Raw genomic sequence first — 21,694 nt, 5'->3', positions numbered from 1 at the left:
TGAGGTAACCCAGAAGCAGAAAAACACACGTTATGTATTCACTCGTAAATGGATTTTAGCCACATAGTACAGGATAAGCCTACTGGGTTTTTAACAGGGCAGTTGTATGTATGACGTCACAGCGGCTAAGACAGTATGCACAAAAACCTGCCTAAGATGGAATTATACAGAGATTCCACCAAGCTGAGAAGCTGTTGTTGATTGATGGATGCTGAGGAAGAGAATCAGTTTTGTTTGTTTGTTTGTTTTTTGTTTTTTTTTATGAGTATGCAGCTCTTAAAAGCAGATGATCCTATACCGAGTATATACTGACAGCACTAAATGGACTCTGTATATTCTTAATAAAAACAATTATAACAGCAACACTTAAAATTGGGAAGGAATTCTAGTGGGGATAGGAAAATAATTGGACGAGAGTGAATGGAGGGTGGAGTTTATCAAAATGCATTATATTAATGTGTGGAATTCTCAAACAACACCAAAAAAGCCAAACTCTTAATTGTGAGCCCTTCTAAAATAAATGGTTTACATAGTTCTTATTCCCAAAGTACATGAGCATTATATAGAAACAATAAGATTAAAGTGAATTCCAAAATCCAGCAATGTAAATCACCTCCTATAGTTAAATGTCCAACATTTGGAACTCACTAATGATCGAAATCCAAAAGTTTTAGACAATTCCATTGCTCCAGCTCTACCATGAGCAACACAAATAACCACAGCTTATGTGTACTGACTTTATTGTCCCAATAAAGCATAATTTCATTTGCATCAGTAATGCTGATCTCTTATTAATTAAAGCTGATTTTCAGCCCCAGCTGAACAGCTGCATTGTTCCTGTTATATTAGTCAGGCTTCTCTAAAGGAACTAAATGATAGAATTAACACACACTCCTGCATACCCACACTTCACACACACACACACACATTTGGTAATGAAAAGGGAGATTTGCTACACTGACTTAGATAATGTGTCCAAGTAGTCCAAAAATTTCTCTTTCACAACGGAGAGAATAGTACAATACCTGATAGTTCTTCAGTTCAAGAGCCTGGATAGCTGCTGATCTTCAGTCTATGTTTTAATGTTCAAAAAGTTGCATTTATTAGCAGCTGCAGCAACAAAACAGACAAGCTTTAAAGTGAGAGTGAAGGCAAGCAGGCAAAAGGCGAAGTTCTCTTTATATACATTCTTTCATTTGGACTGTCACCAGAAAGGGTGGCCCAGATTTAGGATGGGCTTTTCTTTTCTTTATATAACTTGATTTTTAAAAATTCTCTCAGGTGTACCTAAGCATTTTAGGTTTTAGTTGGTTCCAGATATAGACAAGTTGACAAGCAAGATTAGCATCATGTCTTTGAAGCTCAGGAGGATTCACTTCATTGGGGCTGGTCTCTTGATTATTACAGCCAGAGAATGTCCCAGCTGACCAGTAAGTACAGATTATTATTTCTAAATTAATTAATTTGAATTTTAAAATTTATTCTGTTTTCTTTTCTTAATATATTAATAATATTTATATTATTAATTCAAAATATCACACAAACATACTAGCAATCTTTGTCTCCCCTGAAAACCTCACAAATCAGACCTTCACTGTCTGCATTTCGCTCAGCATTCTTATATTCCAGGATCCCACAGAATGTCCTTTTAAGCTTGGAGCACCAATAGCTTTCTCAGCTCTAACTCTCAAATGCTTCAAAAATCCTCCCCAAACTCATTATTACGTTGATCACAGCAACACTTCACTCCAAGTACCAAGTTCTTTTCTAGTTTGCATTTCTATTGTTGTGATATACTCAGTGCTGTTTACTGGCTCACTAATGGGCTTATGATTAGCTAGCTTTCTCATGCTGCCCAGGTCCACCAACCTCAAGAAAGTATTGCTCCAAATGAAATGGATCCTGCTACATAAAGTAGCAATCTAGAAAATGTCTACAGACAAGTTAACTGGCCCATCTAAGGAGAGACAGTTTTTCAGAAGAGATTAACTGTTCCCACGGGATTGTAGGTTACAAGTTGGCAATAAAGACAAACCAGGACATTCCCACTTACTATTTATTATTTAACCATTTATTTTCTTTTCACCTTAACAATTTTAAATATGAAAAATATTTTCTCAAGTAAAGTTCCTATGAGGTTTTTGATCAAGTAAGAATAAAATAATCCTAACTTGTTATTTTGACTTGAATTTTTAATAGAATAGTTCTCTATTGTTGTTTCTCTCAGATTACAAGCCATATTCACAGAAATGAAAATAAATAATCTAGTTTACTTTTGGAAGTATAAGTGTGAACTTTTAAGAAAATTATAATTCCATGTTTTAATGGATAAAATATTTATTTTATCCAAAAGGGTATGCTCCATTTTTTTTATTTTTTGCCTTTTTGCTTCACTTTGCTTTGCTTTGCTTTGTTTAAACTTCTGCTTTAACTATGTTTTTCTTCCACGTATAGAAATTTGATCTCAAAGATTCAACAAAGAAAGAGAACTTCAAACCAATCTCACTTATGAACTTTGGCTCAAAAATACTCAATAAAATACTCAAACACCAAATTCAAGAACACATCAAATATATCATCCACACTACCAAGTAGGCTTCATCCCAGGTATGCAGTGTGGTTCAATATATGGAAATCCATCAGTGTAATCCACCATATAAACAAACTGAAAGAAAAAAAAAAAAAAACATGATTGATCATCTCCTTAGATGCTTAAAAAAGCATTTGATAAAATCAAACACCCATTTGTCTTTAAAGTTTTGAAGTGATCAGGGATAAAAACCTAAACATAGTAAAGGCAATATACAGCAAACATATAGCTAACATTAAACTAAATGGAGAGAAAGTTAAATCAACCCCACTGAAATTAGGGATAAGGCAAGATTGCCCACTCTCACCCTATCACTTCAACATACTATTTGAACTCCTAGCTAGAGCAATAAAACAATGAAAGGAGAACAAGGGTATACAAATTACAAAAGAAGAAGTCAAAGTATCCACACATGGTGTGACAGTATACATGAGTGACCCCAAAATTTTAACCAGAGAATTCCTTCAGCTGATAAACACCTTCACAGTTGCCTGCTCCTAGGCCCAGAGAAAGATTATCCAGGCCGTCCTGATGAGACCAGATAGGCCGTGATCAGATAGTTAGTGAGGAGGATCTCTCCTATCAGTGGACTAGGGGAGGCTTATATAGGGGTAAAGGGAGGGAGAGTAGGGCCAGGAGGAAATGAGGGCGGGTCTACGGCTGGGATACAAAGCAAATAAATTGTAATAAATAATAACAATAATAATAAAATAGAACGAAAAAAAGAAACTTGATTTCTTAAAATTTTCAGCAATATTTTGCATCATTCTCCAAAGAAAAAGGTGCAAAGGGTACATGGCAGCACTCTTTGTGCTAAATGTACAACTTTATTGTATTTGAAGTAGACTTTAGTCCCTTCCATGTTTAGCTCAGGAAGACAAATGGCAGTGCCATCTTTCCATTTTCATGTTCATGCTTTTAATTTTTGCTGTGAGGCCTTGGTGAAACCCTCTCAGTTTATCATGTAGTCTTCCTTTACACTTGGAGGAAAGTTTCTTGTGCTGCCAAGTTACATATGCCATTTTGGCCTTATTCCTATGATTACTGCCCCACATGGATGAGTAGCCATAATTGATGTGCTAAATCAGAATCTAAATATATGCACTACCATTCCATATTCCAGGGTCCTAGACTGAAGAAAAAGGAAGAAGAAGAAAAAGAAGCAGAAGCAGCAGCAATGAAAGAAGAAGAAGAAGAAGAAGAAGAAGAAGAAGAAGAAGAAGAAGAAGAGGAAGAGGAAGAGGAAGAGGAAGAGGAAGAGGAAGAGGAAGAAGACAACTCTATGTGTGTATGCACCTGGTGGGGGTGGGCAGGCTTTTATCCCAGCACTTGAGGGTCAGAGGTAGGCTGATCTCTGAGTTGGAGGTCAACCTGGTATTCAGAGCAAGTTCCAAGACATCCAGAGCTACACAGAGAAATCCCACCTTGAGAAGAAATGAGCAAACAAACAACATCAGAAGAAGAGTGCATATAAGTATTTATGTCTCAGCTTCCTGGGGACTGATGCAGTGAGAACTGAGCTCTACCACATGATCTTCCCCACCAACAACTGTGTCCTCACATTCTGTGCAAAATAAACTTCCTTTCCCTTACTTTACTTTTGTCAGATGTTTCACAGGAAAAAGGAAAGTAACTGATATCTACACCAAAGTTTTTTAAACTTATTTTATATGGCAGAATATGGTTTAAGACATAAGGAATAATTTAGGGGCAAATCATATGCAAAAATGAAAAACACACACTAGGAGTACAACAAAAACAGTTAAGAGAACAGTCACCACAGCAACACGGTGGTGATCTTCTTCATGATCTGCACCTCTACAGAGCTACGTTGGATGTTATATGTAAACTATAATTTTAGAGAGTTTGTATCACATATTCAAGAACAGGGGAAATTAATTTTTAACTAAATATGTTAAAAAGGCAAATAGTCACCCTTCTGATTTTGGAAGATTATTTTTGGCACACATAAAATTTCCCTGTGGTCTAGGCTTCATAATCACTTCTTTCTCTTAGCACATTCTACAACATTATGCTTGTCAGCGATCACTTTATTCATTTGTGATTAACAATTAGTTAATTTGGACCCCATCTATATTCCTTTTGGAAAACAGTTTTGAAGGAAAAGCAGAATTGTTGATGGCCTTTCTCCTTTGAATAACTGTTCATGAGTCCTAGACTTTTCTCCAAACTAAGCCAATTGACTTAAACAAGTTGTATTCCATTTCATGAACTTTATAAACTGCCTCTATAACTACCCATAAACTTGAAATGAATTTTGTATATATTTCCCACCCTGTCTCCTCTTCCCCACCACATCCCTCTCTATGTCTCTGGTAAAGGACTGATAATGACTCAGAAGACAATGAATACTAATGTTGGAAGGCTGGTGTTTGCTTCACAGAAATGTAATTAGAGGAGTACCAGGTAAGTGGGAACCTATAAACCAGAAAAATGAGGTATACTTCTTAGGAGACAGGAATAAAATCCAGAAAGAGAACCTGAGCAAGAAGAAAGTAAGAAAAGTACCTTGGAAATAAAAATATGACTGTGTATTGGGTGTGCTTGCATCATTGTATGTGTGCCTATCACAGTCTGCCCTGGTGTAAATGTCTGGGAATGTTTTTTCATGTCTCTTACTCCATCCTCATACAGCTTAGGCCAACGTCAGGAAGGGCTCCCTGCTTAGCACTCAGACATTACTATGACTGCAGAGTTACAACATTCCACATGTTTTCTGAAGAAATATTTCTAAATTCTTCCAACCAAAAAAAAAAGTTGCAAATATTTTAAATTTTCTATCAGAATAATATTCCAAGGATGGGGGGAAAGATGAGATGAAGGAATGAGAGAATGAAAGGATGAAGGATGAAAGGATGAGAAGATGTAAGGATGATAGGATAAAGGAACGAGAGGATGAAGGGATGAGGAGATGAAGAATGACAGAATGAGAGAATGAGGGAATGAGGAAATGGTGGGTTGGTAGAATGCTTGTCTTCCAGTCATGATGTTCTGAGTTTGATTCCCAAAACCACAACAAATATACAAGAAATGATGATTTCTAGCACTCACTGGCCAGGCAGTCTAGCCAACTTGGTGCAATTTTGATCAATAAGAGACTGTCTCAAAGGAGGTAGACGGATTCCACAAAGTTGTCTTCTTTCTTCCATGTGGATCCTCACCTTGAGAAAAGCTAAAGTTATTTTCTCAGGAGGAAAAGCAGAAAATGCCCCCAGAAAACTAACCTGTGGCAACTATTTTTAGTTGATGATTAAGGAGGAGGGGCCTATGTCACTGTGGCCAGTGTCATCCCTGGGATGGTGGTCCTGTGTGCTATAAAAATGAACTCAGAGCAAGCCATGTGGATCAAACTAGGAAAGAACACTTTCCCCTGAACTCTGTATCAGTTCCTACCTCCAGGATCTTTCCCTGTTTGTGTTCCTGTCCAGAGTTTCCTCAGTTATGGGCTATACTATAGAACTGTGGGCTGAAATAAACCCTTTTCTCCACAGTTGCTTTTTTTTTTATGGTATTTTCTCACAGCAGTAGAAACCTTAACTAACATACTCACACATAACAGTATGCTTATGTGCACCCATGCATATACATACATATACAAGTTTCTAATACAATAGAAACTCCAAATGTGCTTAGCATAAATTGGATTCTTTGAGTTTAAACCAAAAGAAAACACTAAGTTGGATGTGTATGAAAAGATGGCAGGTCTGGGTGGACTTGGGTGAGGGTGTGAATATGATCAAAATATAATGCATGCAATTCGTAAAGAAAAGAATATTTGAAAAATATTTTCAAAAAAATAAATAGGAGTAGAGAAATAATTCCAGCATTATTTTTCCCTCTAGATGTGCCTAAAAGTGTGAGCTATCCACCATTTGTCCTACACTATTAGAGGAAAGAAGATTGCAAGCACATTTTCCCCCAGTTACCAACATTAACCATAACATCTCTGGAGCTGAACATGGAGGTGGTCCAGCAATAAACAGTCTAGGTATTTACTTCAGTCCTGAGCCTGTGGTGTCAGTAACTGTACTAGGAAGCAGCTATGGAAGATCCTGGTTTTGTAGTGACTTTTAACAACTTCCGAGACACTATCTGTCATTGTACCTATTTAAAATTTGAAGAGGTAAGAGATGATTGATTTAGCCTGGGCATTCATGATAGCCCTAGATAAATCATCACCCCATATTTTCCATGTAATGCACCTTTCAGACAAGGAATTAAAATAAAAACCTCTTGAAGTAAAGGACAGTGTTTGAACAGCACAAAAAATAAGTATACTCTTTTTGATTAAAACTTTAAATTAATTTATTTTAAATGGTACTAAAATCAAACCAGAAAAAAATCCAAGCTATTATTTAATACAAGATTAAATCTTTAACTTTTTAATACCAACATAAAGGACACTTCAGAAAAAGATTTGTTACTTATTATATCTTGTTAACTTATACCGGCTATATTCAGCAATACTGTACCAACCTAAAAGTGTACCAATCCACAATGACAGTGGATTAACGATTGCAATGAAAACTCATGGTATCTTACTCAGATACTAACAAATATACTTGTAAGTCATAAAAAATTATGAAATTTAAACACTTTTATGAAGAATATATATTTCACACAGTTAATACAAGCTCTGAGAGATGGATCCTCCCTCTTTTTTTAAATTTATAATGTTTTTTTCTAATTTTTAAGTTAAACGGTTTTATACATTTTTAGCCACATCATCGCTTAATACCTCTATTCAGTCATCTTCATAAGCCATTTCAAACTAGTGGAGAAAAATGTAATTTTACCCACTGAATGACCTTTAAGAGAAGCCCAGTTTTTTTTATGATTATAGAAACATAATTTAACCTGCAGAAGTCCAATGATGATAGACTGAATAAAGCAAGAATTATCACAAAGACTAAAATTAATGACAGAAAAATGGAAATAAACTCCATAACCATCACAAGGACAGCAAAGTAGACGTACTGAGCTAGAACTGCTTTGAGAAATATTGTGTGCACATGGAAATAAGTTCCTGAAATTTGCCTAGACTCCTTACTGATAGTTCTGTTTCAGCCAGCAATTCAGGAATTGTGAGAAATGAAATGGCAAACTATAAAAGACCTTGCCAGTATGAGTGGTTAGGCATCAGAGTCAAGATGCCTAATCACTATAGATTATTTGTTCGACATTCTGTATGAATTAAAAAATATGTTGTTCACATATATATATATATATATACATATATATATGTTTAAGATGAATATAAATTTTAAAAATTTAACTAGCAAAATTCAGCTTGCTTAAGTTAGAGACTACAGATCTGTATCAACTCTAGTCAGAAAAAACTAAGAATTTTATGCAAAAAAGATTCTAGTCATATTCTGCCACTTGGATGTTTGGGTTTTTTTCCTTTTTTTTTTTTTTTTGGCTTTTAAAATTTTGTATTTATTTACTATTTTTATAATTTATTCACTTTGTACCTCGGCTGTAGCCCCCTCTCTCCTCCCAGTCCTATCCTCCCTTCCTCCTCTTCCCCTATACTCATCCCCTAGTCCACTGATAGGAGAGGTTTCCTCCCCTTCTATCTGACCCTAACCTATCTGGTCTTATCAGGACTAGCTGCCTGATCTTTCTCTGTGGCCTAGCAAGGCTGCATTCCCCAGGGTGGGGGGGGGGGATGATCAAAGAGCCACCCACTGAGTTCAACTTTGTATTAAAACAAAACAAAAGTAAATTCTAATTCCATGTTTGCTTTTCTAATTGTTGGTCTTTTACTGTTATCAAATTTAAGTGGCATGTCAGAAAATTGTTGCACACTGAAAGATGGGTGTTTCAAGTGAGAATTATCTGAAGAGCGGTATATTTAAAGTCTTCTGAGTAAAGTGAGATGCCAGCAAGAAATAATTGATGCATTCAAAGGAACTCCATAGAAATTCAGTATAGAAATACTGGTTCCCTGTAAAGGCAGCTTTTCAACAAACCTTGAGTCTCCTGAGTCCTTCGAGGCTTTCTTTGGTACCTCCTGCCTCTAAAACTAGGTCAAGCGTCGAGACCATCTGAGATTCATCTTCTACATCACTTCTCTAACACAGATTTGACTCCCAGTTAGAGAGTCAAATAGAAAATTTACACTGGTTGTGGCTACTCTATATTTCCTCACACTTGCATGATTTTTCTTTGCATCCCAGTTAAAAAGGAGAATTTTAAAAAGACTTTCTATTATTACATTGGCTATCGAGGTTTTTACAAAAATCTCTCAACTGTGCAAGAAAGCCATTGTTCCAGGAGCACTTCTTCCTCTTGAGTTAGTAAGGCATGAGGTCATGAGGTGTGGCTACTTATCTGAACAGCATCTATACCTTTTTCTCCTTCAGTGATCTTATGCTTGCAAGTATCCATCTTTGTAGCATCATTTATTCTCCCTTGCACTTTGCTCTCCACCACTTCCCTCTTCCTCTTACAAGCACATATATACACACAGCCGAACGGAGAGGAAAATCTATATGTGTCAGACATTCAGCAAGGAAAAGACAAAGGCACTGAGTTAATTACCCATCATTTACTGCTGCTGAGAAGAGCAGATGGCAGTGGACGATATGTAAATGGCAAGGGGCAGTGAATTATTCGATTTTTTTAGATTAATCATCGATGACAAAGGAAGTGATTACAGCCTGTGACATTTATACAAATGTATAAAGTACATCATACTAAAAAATAGAGCTTAATATTATTATGAGGGTGTCAGGCACATGAACATTACTGTCACAATACAAAGCAATAAATTTCCAATAACACAAGAACCCATCCTCCTTAAACCTAAAAAGTTTATGGAACACTCTGTGAAGAACCCAAGGCTGAATATTATAAAATAGTTCTCTAAAACTAACTATATTAAATAAAGTATATATATGTATATGTGTATACACACACACACACACACACATATGGACCATTGTATGCAGTCAAAGGATGCATATTCCGACATAAAACAAAATATGATTTGTTCTCAACAGATCTGGTGCTGCATCAGTGAGTGGACTGTAAGACAAAAAAAAATAGGTGATAATAAAGTAAAAGTAGAAATTGAAATAAAATGCATTGTTTCACAATGAGGTTCAGTAAGGGTGTGGGGAAAAAATCATTCAAAAAGAAAAAAGAAAGGTTTTGTTCTTATTCCATAAACTACTATCATAGCTGTGGTGCACAGAAAATCTCCCAATAATTTTCAAAAATAAAGTGAAGAAATTTCTGGCCAAGCTTCCTTTCTTAAAATAGTTAAGTGCTGACGAGCATATGCGCGCACACACACACACTCCAACTGCATTCTTTTGCAGGAAGGAAGCACATCATCCTATTATTTTCAGTTGCTTCAATAATTAATTGGTACATGAGAAAATCAGATGCTTTCCCTGGCAGATCAGAGAATTTGCCCCATCATCAAAATGTTTGCCATCACCCTGTTATTAAAAGTATATGGTGTTAATATTATGAAGGGAGAGCCATGAAACCACATTTGTTCTCTGAAAACATTCCAGCCACTGCAGTCCTGAGGCTTCCCTGTGGGATTGAGAGTCCCAGACATCAAAATCAAGGAAGAGGTAAAGCTTGGGGCACATCTATTTATACACGTAAGAAATACTTTCAAAATATCCGAAGCAGAACATTATCAAAACTGCTGCTGAGTATTCCACAATTGTACATTCATTCTTTGTTGACAATGGTGGTTCCTTGTCAACAAAGGATAGGGCAGGGAAATAGGGCAGGAGCTGGAGTGGAGGAAGGGTGCTTAGTCAGCAGAAACCCCCTCCCACCCCACTTCCCATCCCCCACCCCCAGCCACAGCAGCAGTGACAACACTAGATAGAGCATTTGAGTCTCGAAGTCCATTTTGAATGAACAGGGGTTCAGGAATAAAGTGCAGGCAGAACCAATCTGCCCTGAAGAAAAGCACAGCATAAAATATTGCACAACGAAATGAGAATTTTCAGGATGGCTTTAACAGCAAATAAAGCTGGGAGGTTCACAGAACAAACCATTAGCATTGTGTGCTCTTGTAGAAAACATTAGTGGTTTTGCTGTTAGCCAGAAAAGCAATTTTATAGATTAAAATAAATGCTGATTTTAACTTGGCATGAATATGATACAGAATATCATTTGGTTTCTTTTAAGATGTTTACTTCTAGATACATGTTGCTGGAATTATATATGAATATACTTTCACCTGAGTTGCTTTCACCTTTAATCAGAATTGACTTCAGGACAAAACCACATTATTCTTACTCAGCATTTTACATGGTTATTATTGTAGTCTCCTCTAAGTAAAAAATAACAAACAAAAAATTTATGAAGATTAGTTATTTCCTGGTCTTTATAACAAAAAAAAGGAATAAATGTTTTAGTGAAAGATATCATGTTAGTCCTTTTGTACTCTTGGGTTGTGGCCTGCAAATACAGTGCTTTTTCTCTAATTTTAACATTGATGGACAAAATATAAGCCAGATAAAGTAATATTTAGGAAGCCGGAAGAGCAGATGTTCTGTGAGAATTTTCACTTAAGCATTCCAAAAATAAATGTCAAATTTACAAAAGAAAAATTATAGTCCCTTGAAGCTGAAGTTGTTTTCTGCCACTGAAAATCCTTAAGAAATCCACATCTGTGTCCCCTCCTCCAAAAATAAGAAATACATTCCTTCAATGAAACATTCACAAAAATATTTATTTATTTTTAAATATTTATAGTCATGCACATATGTTCGGTTGACTATTCTTTGGGTATTACAAAAGACAAATGGAAATCCAGAAATGGTTGTTGAGATTCCATGTGAATGCCCAGGCTGCAACTATTTAGACAATGTCATATTTCTATTTTATAAAAGACAAAAATGAAAGCAATATTATAGATAATCAAACAAAATTTTATTTGCTTCATAGCAGATTATAGTAGGGACTTGTGCTTTAATAAAAGAAGATTTCACTCATTGGTATTACCAAATAGGTACAATTATGTAGTGAAAATATTAAAAGATCAAAAGTATTATATCAGTAACAAATATTTATGCTTTTAAAATAAAGGTTATTAGCACAAAATATAGTAATATAGAATTATAATACATTTATATATAGTCTAGCTATTAGTGATATCAACAATACTTTATGAATCTTCAGTGTATGCATAAAGAAATACTTTGATAGAAATATAAGCATTTATAATGAGGCCAATGTTTAAAATAGCATCTAGAGTTTATTTTTTAAATTAGTTTAGAATTTTAGGCAAATATATTTTAGAAAATATAGCCAAACTGTAAAATGATTTATCTAAGTAAAATAGTACTAATGCCACTAAATTTGATCTGCATTAAATGAAACAAGAATTTTTAAATTTTGAAAGATCTTTCTTCTCGTAGAATGGAATGAACATGTCAAAGCCCACTGAAGAAATCAACTAAAATAAAGCATTCCATAAAATCAAAAGACAAAGATCTAGCTAGCTTCTAGAGGTAATTTATGGGTTCTGTTTATTTCTTGCTTCACTCCAGTGGATATCTTGTAAGCCAATGCAATCTGAAACAGAATTACAAACCTGTACAAGCACAAAGAAGTATACATTTCATTTTAGCTTATTCTAGCGCCTTTGTCTTCCACCTTTCGAAACAGTATCATTTGTTTTTATAAAATATCTCAGAAACATTTTACATTGTGTATGCACATAAATATATATTTTGTATATTAAATATTTACCTGCATTTTATATACAATATACATTTGCAACACTCCACTATTCTCCAACAGCAAAGATAGAAAGCCTCCACAAGAGAATGCATGCAATCACTCCCTTTCTTTTTTAAAATATATTCAATTGAGGCAATATTAATAGTTCTTTAAACCACAGATTATCTCCAATTTGCCTACTTTCTTATTTATAGATGATAAAATATATTTTGTCTTTTAAAAATAACATCAATTCAAAGACTTATAAAATTCTGTCTTGTAAGAGTAGATCTTACATTTCATCTTAGGATGCTTCTTCCCCGTTCAACTCCACTGACTCCATTTTTATCAGTTCTATTTTTAAGGGCAATACAGAATTTACTATAGCAACCTAAATTCAAATCGATTTTTCACTCCCCTTCTTCATCTAAATCAAGCAAATACAGCCCTCTGTTGGAAGGACTTCAGAATGCATTATGTTGCCTTTATTTGAGGCAGAGACCATGTTTTGAGTGCTATTGTTTTGTTGTTTTTTTTTTTTTAATTTTTATGCTATCAATTTTTATGACAAGAAGGTATATAAAACCAGGTTATGTGTAGCCTCACAACATGACAGACAATAATTTGTGCCAAAACAATAAACTATACAAACACAGATCAGCGTTCTAGTGACTCTAATCTGTAAATTAATTGAAGGAATGATGATAAACTGGTAATTATATTCCACTACATTCTTTAGTCAGTAAAACACTTGGATACTGTTTAGACAGAAGAGAATTAATTCAGACTTTCTTTCATTTAGCCTATAAGAGAGATCCAGAGATGAGAAATACACTCACATGACAAGTAATCATTTAAATGGGTTTTAGGAGCTTTTAAAGTGTTAAAATATTTATATATTCATTTGGAACCACAATATTTTCCTACATTTATAAAAGAAGAAACCCAAAGAGAAGATTATTCAATTTTTGAGGGTTACTCTTAGAAATATGAGGTTCTTTCAGTACATTTTTTAAAGCATGTTGAGCAGAAAGACTATTGGCATATAAGTGTACCACCTTCCTTGGAGAGCTCTGTTTTCCCATATGCTGCAAACATCACCCGTTTTCCTGCAGGTTTCTTCCATGCACGCTGTCTCCTACTGGTTTTTAACAGTAGCAGGTTTCCTATCACTTTCTCTTATCTTTATATCTGTCCAGTGTATACATCAACTTCACCCTCCTGGAGAATTGTTTCCACCAACCGGACACAGCCCCACATTCAAAACACCATGCTCTGAATCTCATCTTTGAAAGGTCATTATTGCTTTGCAAGAAAATAACAACTGCTTTTGTAAGTTCTTAACTCACATTGGTTAACTAGGTTTTTAATGGCTTTTCTTCATGAAAGTGTTCTTTTAGTTAGTACATGTGGCAGATTGTCAAGCGGACACTTACTGATTCAATTTTCAAACTTATAAAAAGCACATCAAAGTTATAACTTTTAGTAAATGTGAGTGGCTCATTTTCCAAGGGTGAAAGGGTGGGTAAAAATGTGTGTGCGTGCCAGCTTGGCTTCTCCGAATAACCTTTATCTTGTAAGATATAGATAAAAAGTCAATCTAGTTCATTTAAGAAGCAGGGAAAGGCTTTTACAGCTTCAGGCAAAGGGCATTAAGTATATTTTTAAAAAGACTCAATTATTCTATATTACATAAGCAGATATTAGAAAGTGGATCTTGGAAACCTTCTTTACATGAAAGAAAATGCTGATCTTCTTACTCTAAGCCAAACCAGCTTTGCATTTGTGCTTATTTCAGTACACCTGGTGTCTACAATTGTAGCTGAGCATTTCCAGAATATATACCACTCCATTTTGAGGGGATGAAAGAACCTTAGACCAGAGGACCAGAACAAGCATCCGTGAAAAACAATAGGTGGTAATTCAAAATGAGAAGAAAACTCTCATTGAAGGGAAAACTAAGCCCTCCTTCACCTTCACACTTCACTCCTACTCTCTCTTTTAGTTTTATTATATACTTTTATTTTTTATATATTTCACCTTTTTTTTAATCTTTTCACTTCCACGAGACTCAGAGAAACTGTAGTGTTTACTTGCTTTAGGCATTTATTCTTCTGAAAAAGGAGTGAGGAGAAGCAGCCGTAGAGGATAACAGAAAGGAAGACTGGCATTAATAACTGCAGACAAAGCCAACCCAAGGCATTTTAGACAATGAAACTGAGGTAAGGTCAAAAAGTAAATATTTGAAAGTGAATTCATAGATTTAGACAAGGGAGTTTGGAGGAAGGCCAGTTTGTCTAAACTCTAATTCACTCATCTAATCCTCGAGAATTATATTTAGTACCAGCAAGACAAAGATTCAGGCTCTGTAGAGAATGTAGTAATTCTAGCGAGGAAGGAAAAGCTTCAGCCAAGATAAAACTGAAGTGATTACTACATAGCTGCAAATATTTTGCAAATACATTTAACAAGAAGGTGTTTCATGTGTCATTTTAAGGTTTTCTTTAACTAATGAAAATAACTGAGTATTTTGCTGTGGTCTAAAATCAACTTCAACTCTCATAGAGTTGTATAAAAGTCTTTTCTCGGGGAGGAGGTCCTCCCCAATCAGTAGACTTGGAAAGGGGCAGGGAGGAAAAGAGGGAAGGAGGGTGGGATTGGGAGGGAATAAGGGTGTGGGATACACCTGGGATACAGAGTTAATAAAGTGTAACTAAGAATAAAAAAATTAAATTAAATTAAAAAACAAAACAAAATTTAAAAAAAAAGTCTTTTCTCTTGTAGTGAATGTATTTGACTTGTTTCTGGCCACATGGCCTCAAATCTTTGAATTCAGAACACAAAAATTCACAGACTTCTCTCAGTGAGATAAGTGAGTGACTTATGTCAGCTTCATTGTTGTTGAAAATGGCATACCTCTGGCCAGCATTCAGCTCAGACAAGTGTCTGCCGCAGCAGATAACTTGATCTAAGTTTCATGGTTGAACTAATAGATCTGGTAGTAGGTTAGTCCTCTAGAATAGAGTGTGCTGCATGGGTATATTGTGAGTTAGGTGTCCTTGAATGACTTTTAGTCCAAAAATCGATTGGAGATTTCTATCATTTGTATCATTTTACCTTAATATCACCTAGGAAACAACCTTATCTGTGGAAGATGAATGAAGTCATGAAACAATGGGAATCTCTCCAGAACACACATGAAGTATGTATGTAAGAAGGTTTCACATGTTGAGAATAATTTTCTTCTTTCGCTTGCTAAAATTGATTATCAACAACTAAAGTAAGTCACTTGTTTTTTTATAGGTTGTTGCTAAGTAAATGCACCTAGAATCCCCATTTAAATGCATTAGGAACAACACAGCTGATCCCATCATCAGATCATATGTTATTAATTTCTGCATGGCCATGTACATAAGGCCCAGGTAAGCTCTGAGACTGGCACTATTTCAACAGGATTCTTACAATACTCACTTTAATGGAAAAATAAAATTACTTACAAATACCTCAGCTTCTTCTAAAATTAATTTCAGAACTTCAAGAATTGCCTGGGTCTTTTGTCTTACAGCACAATATTCTATAAAATTTCCTAAAGAAATAGTCAAAAGCAGCAGCAAGATGTCGAATACTATTGGCTTTCAACAGGCCAAATTTCAGCAAATGAGACAGTGTGATAAATTTGATAAAATTACAATGAAAGATATAAAAGTCCATATTGAAAAATTTCCAAAATCATAACCTCAGGAATCTACTTACGTAAAATGAACAATGGGAATTGATCTACCTCAAGATCGAGCTATACCACCCTTGGGCATATACTCAAAGTGTGCTTCATCCTACCATAGAAAACCTTGCTCAGTCGCGTTCATTGCTGCTCTATTCATATAGCCAAAAATTGAAAACAACCGAAATGTCTTTCAACAGAATAGAGATATTTTTAAAATGTAGTACATTTACATAATGGAGTATTATTGAGATAAAAATTAAACAATAACTTAATGAAATTTGCAAAAAAAATAGACTGAATGAGACAAAAATTATCCTGAAAAAAGTAACTGAGACCTAGAAAGACAAATATGATTAGTACCTTGTTTAGCCATCATCAGATAAACTTTCTTCTTCAGCAGATATACACACACATAGAGACTGACAGCCAGACGTTATGCATAGAATGAGAAAACTTCACTGTGCCCTAAATGGGATGTCTCCATCAAATCTCTTCCCTCAGAACTTAGGGAATCCCATAAGAAAAGGTTGTAAAAATATTATAAGAACCAGAGGGAATGGAGGGCTCCAAGAAAACAAGGTCCTCTCCATTGATATATTCAAAACTTTTATGAACTCATAAGGACTGAGACAAAGCATGCACAGGGTCTTCCCAGGACTGCACCAGGCCCTCTGTGTTTATATTATGGCTTGCAGTTTAGTGTTTTGGATTCCCATGCTTTTCATGTTTTCATGGGATTATTGAGTATTTGAACAAGAGGGTCCCTGATTCTTGTGCCTTCCCTTGGACTCTTCCTCTGTTGGTCTTTTTTGTTTAACTTCAATATGATATTTTTTGTTTTATCTTTATACACACACACACACACACACACACATATATATATATTAGTTATTTATTTTAAATGCATGAATAAAAGAAGGATGGAAGAAAGATGGTAGAAAGGAAGGACAGAAGGAAGGAAGGAAGGAAGGAAGGAAGGAAGGAAGGGTAAAAACCTAGCCACTAGAGTAAAGGTTGAGTCTGATCTGTCATTTATAACCTGCTGGGAGAGCAAAACTCAGTTTTCTCCAATGGAGTGGCACTTAGTTTCATATATACATGAAACCAAGGATTTAAACTTGAAGAGAGCTACTCTTCTTGCATCCAAGCCAGCATTCCCATATTCTCCCTATTTTCCCTCCCTCTTTCCTAACCTCCTTCAGCTTCCCTCAGCTATTCTGGAATTTTCTGATTTGTCAAGTTCATCTCCATTAAAATTATTTGTTCACCATTTCACTCCTATTTTTTAAAATTTAGTGAAGCAGGTCAAGGTAAGAATGTTTAGCTTTATGTTTCTAAGTTTTGAACAAATGTCAAATAAAATGGAGGATGAACAGGTACACTTAAATTTAAGATAAATTATAAAAAAATATTTTATTGTGTTACCTATGTAGTATTTGCAACATATTTTGAGAATTCATTCATTGTCTGAAATTTACAAATATCTGGCTACTTGGGATTTTTATTTGCTAAGCCTAGCAAGGACTCCCAATCCTAATGCCACTTGTCATTGAACTCTTCCATCATTGCAGAACAAATGTTCTACTGGGGCCAAAATTATGGCTTCATAATTCTCCCATATCTGCATGTCTGACCCCTGACATTGGTTTTATCCCCTCTCCCATTACGAGGCCCTCTTTCACTTTGTTAAGATACTACCAGTCCTGAAGATAAGTAGACTCTTGATTACTCCAGAGTTGGTTCTTACAGTTCATTGTCTTTCACATTCATATATCCCTTGCCTTTTCAATTTTGGTTATGACCTGGATAGCTTCTAATTCTTCTCATGTTCAGTTCCCTTATAAACTGTAGAAGATATGGCTGCTACTGTCCTGAATATTTGCATATTAACCTGGGAAAGCTACTATGTCTTTTAAAGCAGAACTGAACACTGATCCTAAGAAGAACCTACCTGACATTCTCCCCAAGCATGGTTGGATACCATACAAAGCTAAAATGACACGCTCAGGATGCGAGGCTAAGCACTGCACTCAGGGTCAGCCGCTTTCGACCCAGAGAAGAGCATGTCTGATTGCATGCGGGTTGATGCCCCAGGTCCCGCCTCTGAGAAAAAGGTATCGGACGGGTCTGATGCTCTTTGGGTGGATGACACCTAAATGAACATCTGTACAAAGTCCCAATTTATTTCTAATATCAGAGATCAGACCTCTACTCTTGCCTGATGCGTCTAAAACAAAAAGGGGGAACTGTAGAGAGCTGCGGAATGCTATGCCTTAAAGATGGAGCTGGTTTCCGCCTTCCACCTTCCCGATGGTGAGTGCTCTCTGTCACGAACAACTCCACATTTGGCTAAGGCCGAGGATCTGGCTTGCTTCCATGTATGTGGACCTATCTGCATTGCCCCCGTGGCACGCCTGGGTTGGCTACCCAGAGGCTATTTAAGCTGTGGGCTGGCTTTCCCCGGGGTCCGAGGATTGTTCAATGTTCCTGAATAAACTGCATTGAAAAAAAAAAAAAAAGAAGAACCTACCTTACACTGAGTTTCACATGTTATTTTCTAATTTCTACAAGAATTAGCAAGATCTTCTTCTTTTGATTAAAAAAAAAAGAATCATTGACTTAAGTGATCAGCCCTAGGTTACAGGAGCCCATGTGACATTTGAACCCAGCATTGCTTCCTGTGTCAATACCCACACACCTTCACCATTAATGCTGTTATCAGTTGCTAATGTTGCAGCTGCTACCAAGGTGTTTTTAATGTTGGTTTGGAAACAGGAGGAAAATAAAAATCCAAGTAGAGAAGCACAGATCAAGTAGACACTTTGTTAGAAGCACAAATTGCAGCTGGGGCAGATGCTGCTGCCCTGGGGAAACTGGGAACAGCTGGGGCAGCAGAAGAGGAAAACCCATTGCATGGGGTGATGAAAATTAAGTGGAACAGGAGCAGAGCTGACTCCACGTTTCTTGGTAACTAAATATTTGAGAGCAAATAGAAATGCAAAAGCTATTCTGGCAGAGAGGCTAGTCCCTCCCAACCCCTGAGGGCAAAAGCCCTTGTGTTCTTGCTGTGGAGCCTGGCTGCTTGGAGAAAGAAGTAAAGGAGAAGGGCTGCAGGCAGTCTCCTGTACAGAGTTCCTAGCAGAAATTAGGAATTTGTGTGCAGTAACTGCCTGTGGAACAGTAAATTCTTAAACATCATGAAGGCTTCCTAAAGGTCACTGAACATTTTTATCTTTTAAGTTCAATGCCCATTTGATTGCTACTGTTTTCTCTGCTGGATTTCAGTGTCAAGATCCACCAGAGACAATGTGGTAGGGTCCAGGCATCTCATCTCACCCTGTCCTTTCTAGAGAAAGAAAATTTGCCTTTCTAGACCTCTGGAAGGTTTATCTAGAGATAAATTTCATTTATATCTCCCTCCTGTTTGGAGATAACATATTCTGGGTTGTTAAATGGGAGCTACTTTGAACAGCAAAGATTCTAGAGAAAATTCTACCTGCCCATTTAAAAGCCTTGGTAGCTAAGACTAAAAGCAAACCACACTTGTTAGGAAAAGCAAGTAGAAGAGGCATTATTATGAACTGAGGTTCAATAGACATTACAAACTTGTGTTGCTTTTATTTTCAGCTCTAACTTTTGAGAAAAAGTAAGCCTCCAAAGTATGGAATAGGATTAGCACACTGGTGACTGCAGATATAAATATAATTAGGGCATCTGATACTGCCAAGCATTCATAAATCTTTGTAAAGCACCTTAGTTTTCTATCCTGCATGAATATCCATACAAGTAAGGCAATGAACTGTAGAGTTTCATGTGTGTTTGCATATATCAAAGTGCCTTGCCAACCCAATTAGAGGATGTTCCATTTACATACAGGACAACTAGAGACAAACAATTTGCAATCCCTAGAAGTTGATTCACTGATTACTTATCTAGTCAAGATGAGAGACTAAAGCCAAATTAAATGCCTGAAGGGCTCTAAGCGTCACCCGCTATAAAGTGTGTAAAATTCCAGCCAGCTTAAACGCCTTCTGCAATCAACAAAAGACTGATGCAATACAAACCCCTTATCAATAAAGAGGTATTCTACTAAACTACACCCTGTTTCTGTAGTACCTGTCATCTATACTTCCCTCTCAAATTGTTTTCCTGTCTGTCTCTCACTCTTTCTCAGGCTGTAAGTTTCATTCTTACACGGTAGATGTGATCTATTTAAAAGTAGTCAAAAGTGAGCAATAGTGATGGAAAGACAATCTCCTTGTATAAAATTCCACCCTATTACCTTCTTTATAAGAAAATCAAGTCCCACCAACATTTCAAGAGCACAAAAATATGCTGAAATATGGAATCTTGCTAACAGGTTTCAGAAGCTAAATGTTCTTATCTCCTGGCAAGTGGCCAAAAGAGATGAAGCAATCAGTTTTGAATCAGATGCCTCTATTGTCTCTGTAAGCATATACTCAGAGAGATACATACATATGAATTCCTACACACATGCCCATACATGTACACATTCACATATACAGGAAGATACACAGACACATAGAATGTACTCACATGCACTTGTAAATGCACTCACAGACACTCATATATGAGCACAAAGATACATGGAGGCAGGCATCCCTCACTGCTGGTACGTGCACTCCACTGAGGTCAGGATGATAGAATTTAAAATCGGAAAATTCATTCACTTGCTTCTCATACGTAAAAGTGTTATCATGGGTTAGAAGTATGATTTAAAAATATGTCTGTAAGGATTGAGGGCAACAGACCTAGAGGAGAATATACTCACTTAATATGCTATTTTCATACACATGAAGAGGGTGTATGATGGTATATACACACTTAAAGGGTGTATGCCTTTAAGTGAAGATGAAAGACAGAACAAGTTAAGAGGTGATTTGATTACTAGTTTCAAGCACACAAAGGACATTTTTATGAAGGTGATGATGATTGATTTGCTCTCTATATTGGCAGAGGACCTTACAGGGGAAACAAAGGGGCCTCGAGATAAAGTTCAGGTAAATATAAAGAAAAATCTATTCACCATCGGATTATTAAACATATGTGGCAGAATGAAAATATAAGCATACAATTTACGTAAATCATATGAATAATTTTAGCTTTAAGTGTTAATGAAAAGATGAAGAAAGATGGCAAAAAAAAAAAAACCCAGCAAAAATAGCAATGCTTGGACAAGATCAATAGCTTTTAACTCAAAAATTGTTGAGACAAAGAAGGTCATTATAAAAGGACTAACTGATCACAAGACTACAACTATAGATGACATATAGATAAAGGCACAGCTGGAGATATAGATGTCCTAAACTTCAAAGTTCCTGATTATGTTAACAAATTTGTGAAAAATAAATAGATAGCAAAACAATCCCAGGAGTCCTCAGTACTGCTTTCAACTCCAGAGTGAAAATAAAGAAGGAAATGCTAGACTTGAGCTATTGTTTACATGAACTGCATGAAGCAAATATAGGCAGAAAATCCATCCAGCAACAGCTGATTACTCATTATTCTCAAGCACACAGACCATCATACATAATAGATACTAATTTTGTTAGGTCACAAAATTAGTCAAAAAAATTAAGAATGGTAAAATTACACCAACTATCTTTGCTGATCATAATAACATAAAACTAGAAATT

The 21,694-nt window shown here is 35.9% G+C and overlaps 1 long non-coding RNA gene across 3 annotated transcripts in view; it reads right to left on the bottom strand.

The window, feature by feature from the left end:
• The window catches only part of LOC132654726 (uncharacterized), a 33,965-nt gene extending 21,260 nt beyond the window's left edge, over positions 1-12,705 (bottom strand). The window contains exons 1-4 of one of the 3 annotated variants that reach the window (XR_009592423.1): positions 12,610-12,705; positions 3,887-4,014; positions 2,589-2,665; positions 1,026-1,110 (exon numbers count right to left, since the gene is read on the bottom strand). This is a non-coding gene — a long non-coding RNA (uncharacterized LOC132654726). Of the gene's footprint in view, positions 1-1,025; positions 1,111-2,588; positions 2,666-3,886; positions 4,015-8,964; positions 9,105-12,609 lie in introns of all 3 variants that reach the window. The other 2 variants (XR_009592422.1, XR_009592421.1) reach the window with 2 other exon arrangements.
• Positions 12,706-21,694: the final 8,989 nt, after the last annotated feature.

The sequence above is a fragment of the Meriones unguiculatus genome, chromosome 6, assembly GCF_030254825.1.
Source record: "Meriones unguiculatus strain TT.TT164.6M chromosome 6, Bangor_MerUng_6.1, whole genome shotgun sequence".
Taxonomy (NCBI): Eukaryota; Metazoa; Chordata; class Mammalia; order Rodentia; family Muridae; genus Meriones; species Meriones unguiculatus.
The sequence above is the reverse complement of the archived record's forward strand: the minus strand, read 5'-3'. Positions and strand labels throughout refer to the sequence as shown.